The sequence below is a fragment of the Apteryx rowi genome, unplaced genomic scaffold (genome assembly GCF_003343035.1).
Source record: "Apteryx rowi isolate R43461 unplaced genomic scaffold, aptRow1 scaffold_1174, whole genome shotgun sequence".
Taxonomy (NCBI): domain Eukaryota; kingdom Metazoa; phylum Chordata; class Aves; order Apterygiformes; family Apterygidae; genus Apteryx; species Apteryx rowi.
Genome location: NW_020447391.1, coordinates 110,160 through 126,878, shown reverse-complemented (window position 1 = coordinate 126,878; position 16,719 = coordinate 110,160). Strand labels below are relative to the sequence as shown.

Here is a 16,719-nt window from a genome sequence, read left to right as displayed (position 1 = left end):
ATCCTGTGCAATGTGCTCTAGGTGACCCTGCTTGAGCAGGGGGGTTGGACTAGATGATCTCCAGAGGTCCCTTCCAACCTCAGTGATTCTGTGATTCTGATTCTGTGTTGTCAGGGTTCATCCCCAAACCAGGAGAGGGAGATCCAAGTTGAAAAGATGTGAGCTGTAACTTTACAAGGCTGTTTTGACTGGCATGAAATGGCTGTCAGCTGGCGTGGACATGATGTTGGAGATGCTCAGTTCAGGCACTTATCTGAACTGCATCTGGCGGACCATGAGCCTGAACTCCCAAACTTTGCCAACCCTCTTTGGTGCCAGATGTGGCCTCCTTGGCCTGTCTCAGCCTAGATAAGCTCAAACTTTAGTGTAATCTGCACTTTACTCTACATCTATCGCCACAATGTCTCAGCTGTAGTTATTAAAGATATCCATAGGGGCTGTGACTGGGTTGGTAAACTCTGGACTGGGCATACCCACCAAAGCAATCTAATCCTGATGTTCCTTTCCTTGCAGGAGGTGGAGGGAAACGCAAAGGCAAAAGCAAAAAGTGGAAGGAAATCTTGAAATTCCCTCACATTAGTCAGTGTGAAGATCTCCGAAGAACAATAGGTAAGAGCTTTTTCCTTTCTTGGAGTACTGCAGAAATAAAATGTGCTAAGAACACTGGTTCAGAAAAACTGCATTAAAGATACTCATTATTAAATGGAATCAGTTTAAAGATGATCATGCACTGCACACAGCCCCTGTGATGCTGCTATACAAACTAAGCATTTTCTGGTTCCTAACTAGACACGATGCAGTTGCAAGGCAGGGTCAGACAGTGGCCAGGCCCTTTGCTTTACATGCACAGGCTCTAAAGCCAAAGGGACTTTCCAGTTAGACAATATCTGGCATATGGGACAGGTGCTTTGGCTTGGTACATATCAGGGCCAATGTGGCTGTTAAAGGATATTCAGAAACAAGTCCTCTCATCACATCCTGCATTACTTTGTAATAAATAGCTCTTTATCAGCTAGGAAATGAGACATGATGGAAACAGTGAGATTTCTGATGCAGCTGGAGATAAAGATTAATTTTTCTCTGGATATGATGTTTGAAGTGGTAGCCACTTCCCTCTGCCAGGCAGGTTTGCTCAGTAGTACCATCCTATATTCACATCACCACTCTGGCTTTATGTATTTTTTTATACAACTCATAAAACTTTTTAAAAATTATTTTATTTTATTGATGTGGGCCAAATACAGAAGATTTGGAAATGAAACTTGCAGTGACCATTTCCATAACACAAACTTTTTCCTGCTCATATCTGAGAAATTTCAACATACTTTTAACTCCTTCCTTCTCAAACAATGAGAGCAGATGTCTGCTTGTGAATTTTCACTGGAAAGCTCAGTATAACCTCACAGGAAGAGGTTAATTTCAGCAATTGAGGCTCCTTTTTTCCTTTACGCTGACATAAATCCCAGCACTGGCAATGAATGAATGAAAGGCAAGAAACTGTAACAACTGAGATAGCAAGCAGCATAATTTGTCTAACTTGGGTGAACTCCTGGGGTCTGACTGACAGTGCCCTAGCACTGTTTGCATTTGAAATTCATGGCATGTTTATGTAGAGAAAATACGTGGAATGTTTTGAAACTCTTTTCATGGTCTCCTTCCAAAGGTAAATTTCACTTACCTCGTCTTCTGCTGTCGACCTAAAAGGAGGTAAAGAAAGGGAGGGGAGGCAGCGAAAAGAGAGGAGTTTTTTCCAGTTCATGACCACTTACCTACTCTACAGACATGCAAACCCTGGAACAATTTCTTATGGTACAGAACCTGCTGGAAGCGAATCTAACTTAATATATTGTAATTTGCATAGGGAATTCTCTCTGTTGTTCCATTTATCTTGGTTCCAAAAGGGGAAAACTGCATCAAATAAGATTCTTGCTCTTTACAAAGGAAAAATATCCTGGAAAGATTAATTTTAAAAATTTAAGTCTGCCCAAGATTTGTGATCTGTTTCTGGCATTTTTTGGTGGCAGCATTGTCCTAAATGTAATTTATTTTGCATTTTTTCATGAAAGAACTGGAGAAGTAATAGGGCAAGAGATTCACCTTGTGATGCTCTTCGTGGATATGGCCTCACTGCAAAGATTAACTGTTGATTGGCAATTATGGGAACCGATTTTTATACAATGGGAAATAAGGTCCAAATCCTGCTTCTGTGATAATTATTTGTGTTGAATAGCTTTCCCATTGAGCTGGATGTGATTACACAAGGAATGAGACAGTGCTCAGCCCAAGTAAGGTCATCTGTCCTTGCTGGCTCTATCATTTTTCAGCTAATCTAGCTGAGACTGAAACATCCCAGACAAATAGTCACTGTTTATAAGTAGATAAACTCCCCCTTGCATGTACAGAGAATTTGACACATTTAGGATGAGCCAGACTCTCTGGGTCTATACGATGGAGCCCTTTGCACACGTGTGGTTCATCTGATGCACATAGCATGGATCTGTTGCACATGCTGACCCATTGTCCTGGGCCCACTGGGTCCTGCATGTCCCAAACACACTGGGCTATGTACAGCTAATGGAGTGCCAGTGAMAAATAAGGGTCATTGCTTGCAGGCTATAAACTTCTTTTACTGTCTCTGTTGAGGAAGATGGTCCAGCACAACCAGTCTCTTGACTTTACACATCTTAATTTGTTATATTCTGCAAGTCCTTTTAAATGAACTGTTGGGTAAGAGTTGACAAGGTATTTCCACGGGTAATTTTGTGAGGGAATGTTCTGAAACAGCCTTCTTGAATCACCTGTCAGCTGAACTGCTGTATTATTTGCAGGGAATCCGGCTGTACTGTGTGTCTGCTTGTCAATCCTGCCCTTAATGACTTTTCAGCCCACCGCTCAGTGCCAATCAAATTTGATAATGAAACAGAGGCCTCAGAGAGGCTTGTTCTTCCAATTTCTATGAAAATCTGCAACCAGCAGAGAAGAAAAACTTTATGCATTTTTCTGTTAAGGAAAAGACTACATCAATTCAACTGTTTGTAGACATCAAGACAAAAATTGATGGTTTCTGCTCATCATAGACCTCTTTGCCATATGTCAGCCTTCTGGCAGTTTTGCTCATGTGACAGCCCAGACCCACTCTTACCACCTTGTCACATGTTTTTTAAAAAAAAACAACATACTGAACCTTAATGGGTTGCATGAACTGGAGATTTGGGCTGTTGAGATTTTGTTACACTCCTCTTTTCTGGATACTTCCCAAAAGTCTCTGTGGAAAACCTTGGGGGTAGGAACGGGATGGACATTTTCTCCCCTTCAATTAGAGCTGGCAAAGAGCTGCTGTGAAGAAAGGCACTACTTAGTTTAATGCAGCCATAAGCTGTGGATGGAAAATGCTGCTGTTGTAATTGTGGAAATTTAGTCTACATGTGTGTGTAAATGCCCTCATTTTGGTGTAAAAATGTGTGTGCTTTTGCACCCCTCTAAGGTGTACTGAAAAGAGTCTATGTCTTAAAAAAATAGTGTAGTGTGAAAAGAAATCTGTGAAAAACAGGAAGGCTGAAATAAACCAAGGGTCTGCAACCTGTGTTGACACAATTATGAGTCAGTTCATACCTTTTGGTTCCCTCTGTGTTTACAGGAGTCTCTGTGTTTGACTATCCATCATCTGGTGTCTTACTGAAAGACTTGCTTAGTAAAACCCTTTTTCCCCTCCTTCTTGTGCGCAGAAACAAAAATCAAAACAGCAGGGAGTAACAGGTTTTTTTGATAAACAAACAAACACTGGAAACATCTTTATTAAAGTGCCATTTAGCCAAGGAGCTATTTTTTGGATCGGATTTTAAAGCAACTCCTTTTCTTCTTTCTTTTTTGTCCAAAGTACACAACACCTTTTGCAGAGAAATTCTGTGGCCTGCATTGTGTGCTAATTAAATGGGCAAGTGGAACAGCAGGGGTGTTCAGAAGGATGCCACACTAATGCCTTTGCTGTGCTCCGAGGGAGGCTCGTATATTTGCAATGAATGGCTAACGTATGTTTCTGTTTGCAGCCCTCCTACATGTGCAAAGCAGGCAAAGGCAAGTTGTATTAAAACAGCTAGCCCTTTGAAGATTAATACTGGAATTAATTGCCCTTTCAATCAATCAAAACTTGTGTTTCAGACATTAGTAACAATGAATCATATTACAGATAATGTTTGAAAATGGAATATTGATATATTTAAAATCCACAGATGACAGCTTAGCAAAAGAGATGTTTCAAGGGAAGGGAAAAAATGGCTAGGTTAGGAGCAGTTTTAAAAATTCCTGCATTTGACAAACATGACATGAATAGATACCACAAGCTAGTGATACCCACTAGTTTAAAGGCCATCAGTAAACGAAAATGTAAGAAAAAGTTGTAATTTTAAAGGCCAGAGTGTCTTTTTGATGATAAAAGATCATGGATGTCTGTAAATATTTCTGAATGACGCAAAAGGTTCTGTTGGTTAAAAGTGTGGAATTTTTATTTATTTTGCTCAGACCCATTCTGTGCTTTTTCTTTCATAAAAAACTGCTTGGGTGAAAGAGTTGATTATTCTGATCTTTGGCAAATTTTCTTTCGTAACTGTCCAAATGCTATATAATAAATCAAGATTTTTTTCCCATAGATTGAAGTTTGTGGGGAAACTGCCACAGAATGTGTCTGCTGTTTGTTGCATTAGACTCGTTTGTTGCATTAGACTCGTTTGTTGCATTAGACTCGTTTGTTGCATTAGACTCGTTTGTTGCATTAGACTCGTTTGTTGCATTATTGCAAAAACCCTTTAACTCCTTCAGTTAAGAAGTTTCTGGTTATGCATTGTATTCAGGTAGAAGGAGAACTCTGATGATTTATTGTGTTAAATCTTTATAACCAGTGAGATTCTACAGTCAGAAAGATCAGCCCCATTAATGCTAATTTTTCCATGCTTGGTTTAAAAAGAGAAAAAAATCCTCCCTGCGCCATTTAACCTCTTATATGTCATTTGTGTCCCATTTATCTAAGGTAAAATTAACTTTGAGCATCCATTTCTGACAGGTTCTGTTCAGTGTTGTTAAAAATACACTTCTGTGTGAGAAATGCTTTGTAGGGATGGTGAACAGAATAAGTGGGGCACAATTCAAACCATAGAGTTCACATGCTCTTTTTTTACACAAACTGGCTCTTTTTTACCCTTTTTTTGTATTGTACTTCTTCAGACATGGTCCCGGTCTTTGCCTAAATAATTTTTTCAGTTGTTCTGGCTTTCATCTATCTGGAGGCATATCAATGGTGCAGATACTGCAATGGGATTTAGACCTACCTGAATGAGTATGAGCATGGGTGCTCATAGCAATTGAGATGCAGCAGTATGGACATCAGTGACAGAGAAATGCTTGAGTATTTATCCAGCTTCCTAGAAATGTTTTGCAGCCTGCACTGAGCTCCATCCTGTGGCAGAACGACTGCTGTTATACCCTAGTTATCTAGCTTCAAGGTGTACTTGGCACCACAGTGCTGAGTCGATTCATATCTTTTGTGAATTCCCATCAGTAATTCTCTGGTGCCTGCCCCCCACAGCTCTGCAGAGATAAAGGAATGGGTGCAGGGCCACTGGGCTCCCTGCAAAAGGAAAGTGTGCATTTCCTGGAGTACAGGCGAAGGAAGCTGCCTGCATGAAATCAAGTGACAATGTGGCATATTGAAGTTCATAAGAAAATAATGTGACAGAGTGGCACGCTGCCCTGCCTTGGCTGCAGACCATGTCGGGCGCTGGGAAGTGTTTCCAGTCAGTGAGTGGGGATGTAGATAAACAAATACAGTTAGTGTGCAGATCCCAGAATTTGAGACTAAGTGGTGGTGTCACTCATAAAGCTCAGGCACTGAAACAGGAAAAGAAAAGGCATCAAAAGCCCAGTCTGATGTTTATTGCTCATATTTATTGACGAATTCAGAACACAAAGAAGTAGCCAACTTTCTCTCCACCTAATTCTTCAGCTCTGATGTTTACCCTGATTAAAAAGCATGGCTTAAAAACGTAATCCTGAAGCCCACAAACAAATCAAACAAAGGAACTGCAATTCTCCTTCCACTATAAATAACCAGATATAAATCACTATAATTTCTGTTATGTTCTTACAATATCAGTTTGAATATTACATCTGGTCATATTTTTTTGGCCAAAAATACACTTTGAGTATTTGAGAAATTTTTTTTGTAGAAAGTATCAGCTTTTCTTGAAAAAGAAATCTTACATTTTAATTAGAAATAATTTTTTCAACAGGTAGTCAGAATTCCATACAATGAAATAATATGTAGGGGAATGAACCTCCTATTGTCTTTCCAAAGATGTAGGCGTATAGTTAGCTTTATTGTGAAGATACTGGTGTTGTGTGCGTACAGCTGGAGCTGAGTAACAGGACTGAGCTCTAAAACACCCCTGGGAGGGACTAGGTTTTCTGTAAAGCTAGGAAACTGGAAGCAGTTAGGTAAAAAATACTATTTAGTTAAAAAAAAAATTGTATCATTGTTATAATATTCATTGAAATATGCTTCTAGAGAAACTCAAGAGGCTGAAGACTTTCTCCATATCGTTTAAGGCCCAAGCTGGTAAACACAGCAGCTATCAGAATTATGGTTTGTATGGAAATAAGTTTTTCCACATCAGCACTGTTAGATAGCTGCAGCATAAAATATATTTCAGCAATAGTAAAGGGTTATCTTGCTGGTGTTTTTGCATCATCTAAGTATAAGCACCTACCATAGGAGTCTGTTAGCATCCCAGGCTGCCCCTCTGGTTAAGGGAGAAAGTTGGGCTCCTAACTTAGCTGCTCTGCATTTGCCTTTGGAGGATGCACTGCATGCACAAGAGCTTCAAGGCTAGTCCTAATGCCATGGGGTGGATAGTCCCTTTGCTGCTGGAACAATAAGTAACAGAAAATCTCCGCAGATGAGTTGTCCTCTGTGGAAGTTCTCTGCAGTGCTAGTACAGAAAGAGCATAGAAAGAGAGGAACCCAAGAAGGACTGAAAGCAAAATTGGAAGAACTGCTGAAAGCTGTGCAGAGGATTTATTGCTCTGGAAAAAGTTATGCAGATTTTTTGGATAGCATTAATACAGAAAAAAAATCAAACTAATTTATTTCCAAAGAAAAAATGAAGTTCTTCCCCTTGACAACCTTCTCTCTGTACACTTCCCTTCCCCCTCCATTTCTTTCTCCTACAGTAGGCACAACTTTCCCCTCTTTTACTTGAGCCAAAAGGTCTTTGTTGCTCCTTCAAAGTACAGTTTACACAACCTTTCCAGCATAGACCTTGCCTTCAGCAGTACCCTGTAGTTTTTTGGATTTGATGTGCTGTCCCATATCATGAATGCATCTAAATTAAATTAAAAACTCTTTAGGGGCAGGAACTGGCTGTCTGATAGATACTGTTCCAGTACATGAAATGATACAACTGACGTCAAAACCATATTGTTTGTTTACAAACCCACAGTTAGTTCAGTTCCTTTCTTTAAAATCCTTAAAATTCAACTATAATTCTATCATAAACATAGGTTTCTAGTGCTCTGATGATGGACAAGTAGAGCAATGTTTGGTGCCCTTGCAAGATTAGCTATAGCCAGTTCATAGCAATGAGTGGAATTGAGAAGAGTTTTTTTCACAATTTTTTTTAATGCCATCACAGAAAGTACATGAAAAACAAGCTGTTTTATGCATCTAGTGAGACTTACGACTAACACTGGGAGAACAGGCTGCTTGCAGGCTGCTTTACTTGACAGCTTCCAGGATGGAAAGGGGACACAGGGGAAATGAGTTTAAATGATCTCAGCCCACATTCTATTTACAGAATTTATTTCACAAGACTTAATCCATTAAGCATTACCTTGGCAGTGGCAACCCAGAAAGAAACCAAGAAAGACTTGCTATTCTCCATAAAGAACGGGCAGCAAATCCACATCTCCTTACCAAACAGTAAGTCCACATCAGTAGTTATTCAATATAAAGCCTCCTAAAGAAGGAATATTATCACTGAACCTTTCTATTTTTATTTTGTGGCAAAGACTGTGTTTGGTGCAATAAGTTCTTCTTCACAAATTAAGAAGAAAAAGTACCATGACACACACTGAATTGTTTCCAAAAGTTATTACAGCGATATGCAGAAAAGGAATTATGAGAGAATGTATCCTTTTAAAAGATCCATTTCATCTCTCACTGAAAATAGAAGCAGATATTGTGAGCTGCAGGGTTTTTCATTATCTTATTAGGTAATATGAGTCATTAAGGCTAATTAATACTTATGCAGTGATTTGGAATTGTAAAATGCTATAGAAGCGCTTACGGGTCCTGTTAAATACTAGTATTTGGTTGTTGAGGAAATTTATTTTAAAACCAATTTAGCATTTGCTGGATATAGGGAATAAGAGGTAGGGCTACATTTGTGACAAAATCTTACTCTTCTTTCTATTGAACTCACTTATACCTTCGCTACTGATATTAATGAAAAGAAGGTAGCAGGGCAAAGAAAGGCCTCCGGTTTTGTTGACTCTGTCCAGCTCTGCTGAAGTCAGAGAAAATATTTCCCTTAACTTAAATTGACAGGAGCCATCTTACAATGAAAGGAGGAAGCTGAAAGGAGGGAAAAGAGAGAGAAAAGGTTAAGTAGACTTACCTCCTCAGGATGCTGTGAAGCGCACTCGTCTCAGGGCTGGAGGAGCATTCTGAAATCCTCATGTTTGAGGGTGCATTCAGGCTGCTAGGGAGGGAGGGGATTGCCGAGAGTTAATGCTTGTTGAGAGGAGATAACTCATTTGGGGTAGTTGATAGAGGAAGCATTATTTTTGACATGGCTTCTTCTAGTTATTACAAAGGCCTCCAGGATTGTGCCTGGGCTCCATTTTAGGCTGTGATAGAAATAGTCATGGTAGAAGTGTGAGACACTGAAATGCTACAGGTCACTGTAGATGAACATAAGAAAAGAGTCCGAACCCTTTGCTGAAACATTTTATAATGAAGAATGTCTTTTTAAATGAAATGTGTATCATAGAAAAGTAGAGTTATTCTGTTCTGGATAAAAAGCTGAAAACCAACGTTTTTCTCTTTTATTTTCTCTTTCAATGCCTTTCTTTTTCCCTTTTCAGTGAAAGAGGGGCAGGAGGAAGAGAAACATCCTCTTCTTTGTTTAAAACCAGAAAAAAGGGTTAGTCTTTACTTAGACAAAAGTCCTCCAAAGTCCATGAAAGCAAAATTCACCTTTTTTGGTATATGCTATTTTGAATATCTGAAATATATAAAAGCAATCCTGTGTTTCTTTTTAAATTTGATTTCTATCTTTGTGGCACTTCTTTTATTCAAACTCTCTCTGGCACAAAGTGTACTCCTTCCTTCTTTGTGAAGGTCCTTGATCTGTGCACTTCGATTCCCCTGGTTTAGTTTATTGTATCTTTCTGACAGTGCAAAGGGACACTAAAGTGAATGTGAATACAACAGTTCAGGTTTAAATATCATTTAAGACTCTGCAAATGGATTTGTGGGTTAACAGTGTATGTATTCATACTCATTCTACATCCATGTCTGAGACAAGACCTGGATAAATTAATGAAATTAATTTATTATTAATAATAATAACATAATGAAATATTAATATTCTAGTGTTTCTGATTTCTACCTTTTCAGGAAAAAAGAGCATGAGAGCTTTTGGGGTTATCCTATACATAGCTTTTATTTCTGGTTTTAAGACATAATGTGAGGGAAATCATATGGTGAGTATTAAAAGCCTGATTTTTGGTAATTTGGCTGAATCCCTGTAGTCATTCAGAGATTCAGTTTATTTTTTGCATAATCATTATTTGCTGCTTTGAAAACACTTTGGAGGTGATAACTGGAAATATTTCTCTGTGCTCTGTTGATCAGAAATTGGGGCATGGCCATGAATTCTGCTAAATGTTGGTATTAAAATAGAAGCCCCCTCAGCAAGGTGGAAGCAAGAGTTATGAACATTTCTGAATAGTGTTGCTGGTTATGCCAATGCTTTTACTTATTAGATATCACACATTTTACCATGCTAAAACAATCCAGGTAATTATAAGACAAGTAAAAGAAAAATATTCTGTACCCTAAATTGCTATCTCTTGGATGAAGTCATGGGAAGGGTGAGTGAAAGTATAACGCAAACTGAAAAATCTCCTAAGTTTGGAGAGCAAAGTAGATTGGTATTTGATTTTGTTGAAGAGCTCCCTGTTGTCCTGAAATTGGTAAAGTTCAGTGCAAAAATGGCTCAGCAAAGAGCCTGAAATCTTATAATGCTTAAAAAATGTTAAGGACCATAATATTTAAGTCAAAATGTAATATAGTGTATTAAGAAAAATGAGTTTTTTTCCTTTCCAGAAAAATAACTGGTTAATTTCAAAGGTTGGGAAGTCTCTGTTGTGTTAAGTGACCCATAAATTATAACCTATCTGCAATAGTTACAGACTTCTTCGTAGCTGCCAGATTCACCATCTTCCTGCCCTGCACCAGCATTATGTTGGCACAGTAACACACAGTGAGACCTTGAGGGTCTCTCCACATCACATTAATTTTATGACATCTCACTTGGACAAGTTAGGACAAGGTTGTGTTGACAGATTGGTGCAAGGCTGCTCTCATGGAAGCAGGATCCAGCTCAACTGCATATAAGTATTTGCAATGTTGAAACAGTTCTCTATAAGTAAGTACTTTCAGGCTTTCAAAGCTCCTGATTTGAAATACTTTGGGCATTTATAAACATGGTTAATAGAGACAAAATGGTTTTGAGCGTTGGAGGAATTTGGTATAAGTCACTTCAGAAATATTCTGTTCAGTCCAGACAAACAATATTCAGCAGTTAGGTATAATGTTCTTCACATTCGACATTTCAGCATGTGTATAGTTCATCTCATGAACAGTAAATTCAACATATAGAGCTTCAAGTAAGGTCTAAGCAGTAACTGGCCATGCTGCAAAGGCATAATACAACACTTATTCTAAAGCACAAAAGAGAGAAACCAGTGGGGGGTTACTTACTGAACAGCATGGAGTATTTAATTTAATCTAGCAAATTATGGCACATTCATGCTGATCAGCTCTCCAAGAGCCGAAGCTGGCAGCCATGTCACTTCAAGCAAGATCCTTTTCAGATCTTATCAGCTGAACCTGCTTAGCCTTAGCATGAGTAACTAGGTGTGATATCTTTGGGAAAGACCTCGGTGCTGGTGGTACCTGTCTCTGGAGTGGGAAAGGGCTGGCACTGTTGGTTTCTGGAGGCTTCTGCATGCGCCTGAAGTCTGTGCTGAAGGAGGGGATGGAGAATGGGAGGCAGGAGTGTGGATGAGCTAGGGGCGACTGCCAGTAAAGAAGAGTACATCCCCTTTGCTTAGTGAGTGGTAGTATTCCTGAGGCTTGTACTGCTTGGGATAGGAGAAAAAAGCTAGAGTGAAAACAGCAGCTATTAAGCAGCCTTTGTTTTGGCAGTGGACCTCATGACCTTCCTTAGCTCTGTTTCAGGTTTCTCCCTCAAAGGTAGAGATGCTTTCCTTCTGAGACTGCTTTCATCCCTGCCCAGGAGACTGTGGGTGTCATTGGGGCACCATAACCTCATTATCTTTTATGGAAAAAAAGTTCCTTCAGAAAATATTGTCTATGCCAGTATTGTTTGTGCCAGTGTGACTATGAATCTGTGCTAAGAGCCGTGAGGGAGAACTAGATTTTTGCCAGGCACAACCCCTAGTCCTATGACTAGAGCTGATGTCTTTTTTAAAATTTACTTCAAAGTATCCTCAGTGGTCAGAGCCTTTCTTGGGAGTTAAAAATTAACATGCTTAGGTAAGATCTTAAAGAGTGGAAGGCAACAACACAAAATTTCAAACTCTGCGGAGGAGCTGCCAATGCAAAGGTCACACGAGGTTGTGGTTACTCCCATTGTGTGCTGCAGTGGGCTTCATGCGTTAGTACAGACTGGGATTACAACAGGGCCAGCACAGAGAGAGGCAAGACATGGACCCACCCAGTGGCCCTAGGGTTTTGGCAAGTTCTCTGGCACTAGTCTCTGTTCCAAATCACAGAGGAGCCTTGACAGGGACCCATCATTCTGGTTCAGAAAAGGGAGAGGATTTTATTCTCAATAGCACTGTGAAATTGCTTGGATTTCATACATGGAAAGTAATCATCACCAATAATCAATTATTAGTAAGCATCTGTAGACCACTTGAAATTTATGAAAAGCTCCATAAATGCTCACTGTATCTCCCAGTGTGCATAAGATACTCTTTTCTTTTCTCTTTTCTCATTTGATATGAGACCAGGTGAAAACTTTCTGTCCTTCTGTATCATTAAGGAGAGATCATTGCTACTTCTTGAGCTCTAGTGATTTTTGCCTTTGGTCTCACTAGGTGCTGAGGAGTGTTGGTGCTAATTACATCTTCCCAAAAGCTTTTATCTTGTGTGTAAGCTGGCTTCCTTCTACTGATGCAAGTCAAAACTGTTTTAGCTGGCAGAATTATGTGGAATTCTACCTTGTCTTTTTTTTTTTCCTTCCATCAGCAAAATTGTATTTCCCTAACATGTCCCTGCACCTGGCAGTTTTCCAGGGTTTCCCTTTTTGGTAGGCAGCAATAAGGAAGGGAGTCTCATCTTGCTGCCAACTCACCCACTTGTAACATGCGTTTGGGAGGGATCAGAAATCTTTGTCTTTGAACTCCTCAGAGCAGAGAAGGCAACTGAAGTTTGGCTGGAAGCTCTGGGTGTGAGATATGGATCATCGAGACTAGAATTACAGAGCAAATACACTACTTAGGGTTTTCTTCCTCCCTTTTTTCTTCATTTAAGTGAATTTAAGTCCTGGTGGCATGATACACGGACAGCCCTTGAGAGAGAAATGTTTTGTATATCTCCCCAACAGGTACAGTGTGATTTCCCCTACCCTGTCTTGCCATTGTACCTCAACCCTGCAAAGGACCAGAGCAGAGAGAGAGAATATTTCAGCTCCCATAATCACTCACTCTTGGCTAGGTCTGCCAGCCTGGATGCCAGTTGTGGTGGTTTTGCATAGCTGTGGGTTTGATACCAGTTTAGCCTGCCAACTGCCAGCATAAGCTGTGTAATGTATAACTCTACAAATGGCTTGCCAGCATCTGTTTCCCATCCTACAGCATTTTAAATAATGCACATTTCCAGCTGTCTTCCCCTTTTTTCCCAATTTCAAATCACAATTTTTTGGTTTCAGTTATTGCTCTGAGATGCATTTCCAGGCTGCTCAGTCAGTGTGCAAAGGAAAGCTGTTCAGTGGAGCTGCCAGGCTTGACACGAACTGGCCATGCCCTCCTGAGCCGGCACTATCATGTGTCGAAACCGAAGGAATTCTCAGCTGCCAGGAGTCCTAATGCTTGTGGAATCCATTAATTAAATATGCTTCTCCCTGGAAGAGGTAAAATGGTAGAAGACCTCTGCAGATAACTTGGCAGCTCCCTAATGCAGTATTCACAGTTTATAGAGTGTCTTAGGGAAAAAACTGAACAGCCTTTTAAGAGGGGTTTTTTGAGCCCTTGTTTCCAGTAGGAATGTAATTAAAGAACACTGTGAAGGTCATGTAAGTATGCTGCTCATATACAGAAGAAAGATTAATTCCAATGCTTTGTGGGGGGTAAAATTGCTGACCTTTGTTAAAAGTCTTCAGCATTAAAGGCATCTGAAGAAAATCATTTCTAGCCTACAGTAAGATGAGTTGCTTTCACTGGATTCTTTCCCTTGCACAGTGTAATAGTTTAATATGAATATAACAGGAAACAAGAAAAGTTGAAGGCATAATTCATTTTGAATGGCATAATGTAAGAGGTGATTTCTTTTAAGGAACTAGAGGCAAAAGGATCAGCATTAAATATTTTAAATGAGCTCTTGGAGCAGTCTCTCAAGGGATTCCCCCCCCACTATTTTCTGACTGTAAAATCTATGTTTTCTGCTAGTATTTTTTTTTTTTTAGAGAGAGATTTTAAAACCTTGATCAGAATAATTTTACTTACTAGGTTATAAAAATGCTCTATCTTATGTCCCACAGACAAAATGAAGAAACATTTGGTTTTTTTAGCTTAGTAAGAGTTTCCCATTCTGCTCTATTGGTACAGTTTGTACCCACTGAGTCAACATCTCAAGGCAAAACCTCTTCCTGCCATCATACAACTAAACATTTCCTATAGTAGCCTTATACTTTCCCAAATTCCTCCTCCCCCTTTAGAGCCTGGGAAAGCAGATGGACCCTATGGGATGACCTGGAGGTCATGAAATCCAGGCTATTAGAGCTCAAGTGGGAAAGTACATTCCAGAGTAGAGAACCCTTTCACCAAGTATGTTTGCAGCTACCGCTCTCCAGTTCAAACTGCTAAGTTGATACTGTGCTCTTCAAATGATTGCAAGTGACATGGCTTGGGGCACGGAGACAGCAGATGTCTGATATTTAGGTTGTTATGACTCAGTGTTTTCCACTTTAGCTGGAACTCAAATGCTAGCTAAGGATAGTCTCAGGGACCCTGTGTTTGAGAAGACCCACTTCCCAAACAGGGCACCTAGGAAGAAAATTCCATTCGCTGTCATTGGAAGCATTTGGGAAGCCAGCAAAGGCAAGTAAGGTCCATATTCAAAGGTCAGGCCCACAGTTTTCTCCTCAGTCATAAATGGAAAACCACTTAGCAAATTCAACCCAGTCTTCAACCTGATTGATGAAACTGACCCCTTCTTTTTGGCCTCTCATACATGCTGTTTCTCTCATGCTATTTAAATAAATCAGCTTGCTTTTCTACCCCAGGCTTATAAGCTCCAGTTATGTCTCTGAATCATATTGGATTGTCTTGTAACTAAGCTGCTCCAGAGTATATCCAGTGTTGTCCAGATGCAAAGGTAGGAGAGTAGGAGTGATGTGAACCCCTCATGGAGGTCCCTAGGGTCAAAGAATCATTGCTTGCCATATTGCTGTCCACTGTCCCTTCTATCACTGAAGAAGCAGAAGGCCATGTGGTCAGTGTGCAATGATAAATATAGCTGGCCTATCTGAAAGGACTGCTGTGGATAAATAGTCATCCATGGCCTGAAGGAGGTTATCAGTCAACACAAAGAATGTGGCATCTGAGTCATATTTAGGCCTAAAACCAAACTGATTGGGGTCAAAGAGTCTGAGAACTCCAGAGCTATGGCCGTGGTAAAAGATCATGCTCTGATTCAAGGGAGTGGAGAGAGCTCACAAAAACTGTAATCTCTCAGGCAGCTGGGATGAGTAGTAAAAAATTAAGGCCACCATGGAAACCCATCATCAAAAGACAAAACTCAAATCAGGAAAAGCAAAATCAGCACCACAACAGGCACTCTGGTTTGCACCAATAGAAGCTGCTCTGATCTCTTGCCTGGGTAGACAAAAGCTGTTTGTCTGGGGCCTTCCCAAGCGCTCCATCAGTTACAGGTGTAACTGCAGGTAGCTTAATGCAATGTGCATGGAAACAGCAGGAAAAGAGTGGCAGCATAGGCTCAGACAATCAAGAAATAGCAGGAACACCTAATGTTTCTAGAAGGCTTCACTCAAACTGAAGTTGACCATGCCGTGGTGTTTTTTGCTGTTGCCTGTTGCAGCTTGGATAGCCTATTAGGCATTTGGTATCCCAGTCTGTACTTGCACTGTCATTTTGTGGTTGATCCATTCTACTTTATTAGGGTGCTAAAAAGTAGAACTTATTTGGGGGTTCTGGTCTCTAATTTCAGGTGTAACTTATGCCTCTCTTAGTTTTAGAGAGAGGATATTTTAAGGCTTAGTTTCAGGCACTTCTGGTTGTTAATGACCTACTGTAGCCCTCTGAAATTACTCTTCCTACATAGAAGCTGCTATCTGCTCATATACACTGAAGAACCGTGGGGCCCAACAATGAAATAAAAGCCTTCAATATAGCTGGCCTGATGTATTGCTACATACCTACAATGTGATACCAGATACAAGAAACACAAAGTAGTCCTTGTCATAACTGTGGGCAGTAACAAACCCAACGTTTTTTAATCAGTAATTTCTGACTTTCTCTTGATTTGTGGAACCCAAATACATTCCGGTTTAAATGTGGGCACCTACATAGGGAATTTAAATTTAACAGCCCTGGCCTTGCTTATTGAGCCTTTAGAAGTTTTCAGGCCCTTTTGAGTACAGGCTGAATGACATGATCTATTCTGAGTGTAGAGCTATTCAGTGATTTAATCAGAAAATTACTTGAAGACTGGAGAGAAGAATACAGGAAAATCTGATACAAAACTGAGAAAGATCACAAGTTAAAATGCCACAGGAACATGCTGAATTGGGAAATCAGAGAAACAAACATCACTTAAATTAGATGAATTGTCTGATCTGGAGAACTCGACAGTCCCACAGCTGCCAATGAAATAACAGACTTTGCATGAATTATTGGAATGTCTTGGAATGAGATATTTGTAAAATTTTTCATAATAATGAAGGCAGAGAGGAATTATCTGGATACAGAAATATGAGTATTATAATACCTTCACTGAGGGTGTGCCAAGGAGAGTACCTTGTGACGGAATGGATGAAATCAAGATGTGTCAAGACAGGCACTGCAAGCAAAGTGAATACTGTCTTGGGTCTGTTCAGTGGAAATATCATTCATGAGAGATGCAAACAGATTATTCCATACTAGAGTCAGGTCTTGCTGCCTTTACTGATAATAATT

The 16,719-nt window shown here is 39.9% G+C and overlaps 1 protein-coding gene across 1 annotated transcript in view; it reads left to right on the top strand.

Moving 5' to 3' along the window:
• The first annotated feature begins 527 nt into the window (after positions 1-527).
• LOC112974152 (G protein-coupled receptor kinase 5) overlaps positions 528-16,719 on the top strand; it is a 105,558-nt gene continuing 89,366 nt past the window's right edge. The window contains exon 1 of the mRNA XM_026082810.1: positions 528-609. The gene's annotated coding sequence lies outside the window, so the exon portion shown is untranslated. The remainder of the gene's footprint in view (positions 610-16,719) is intronic.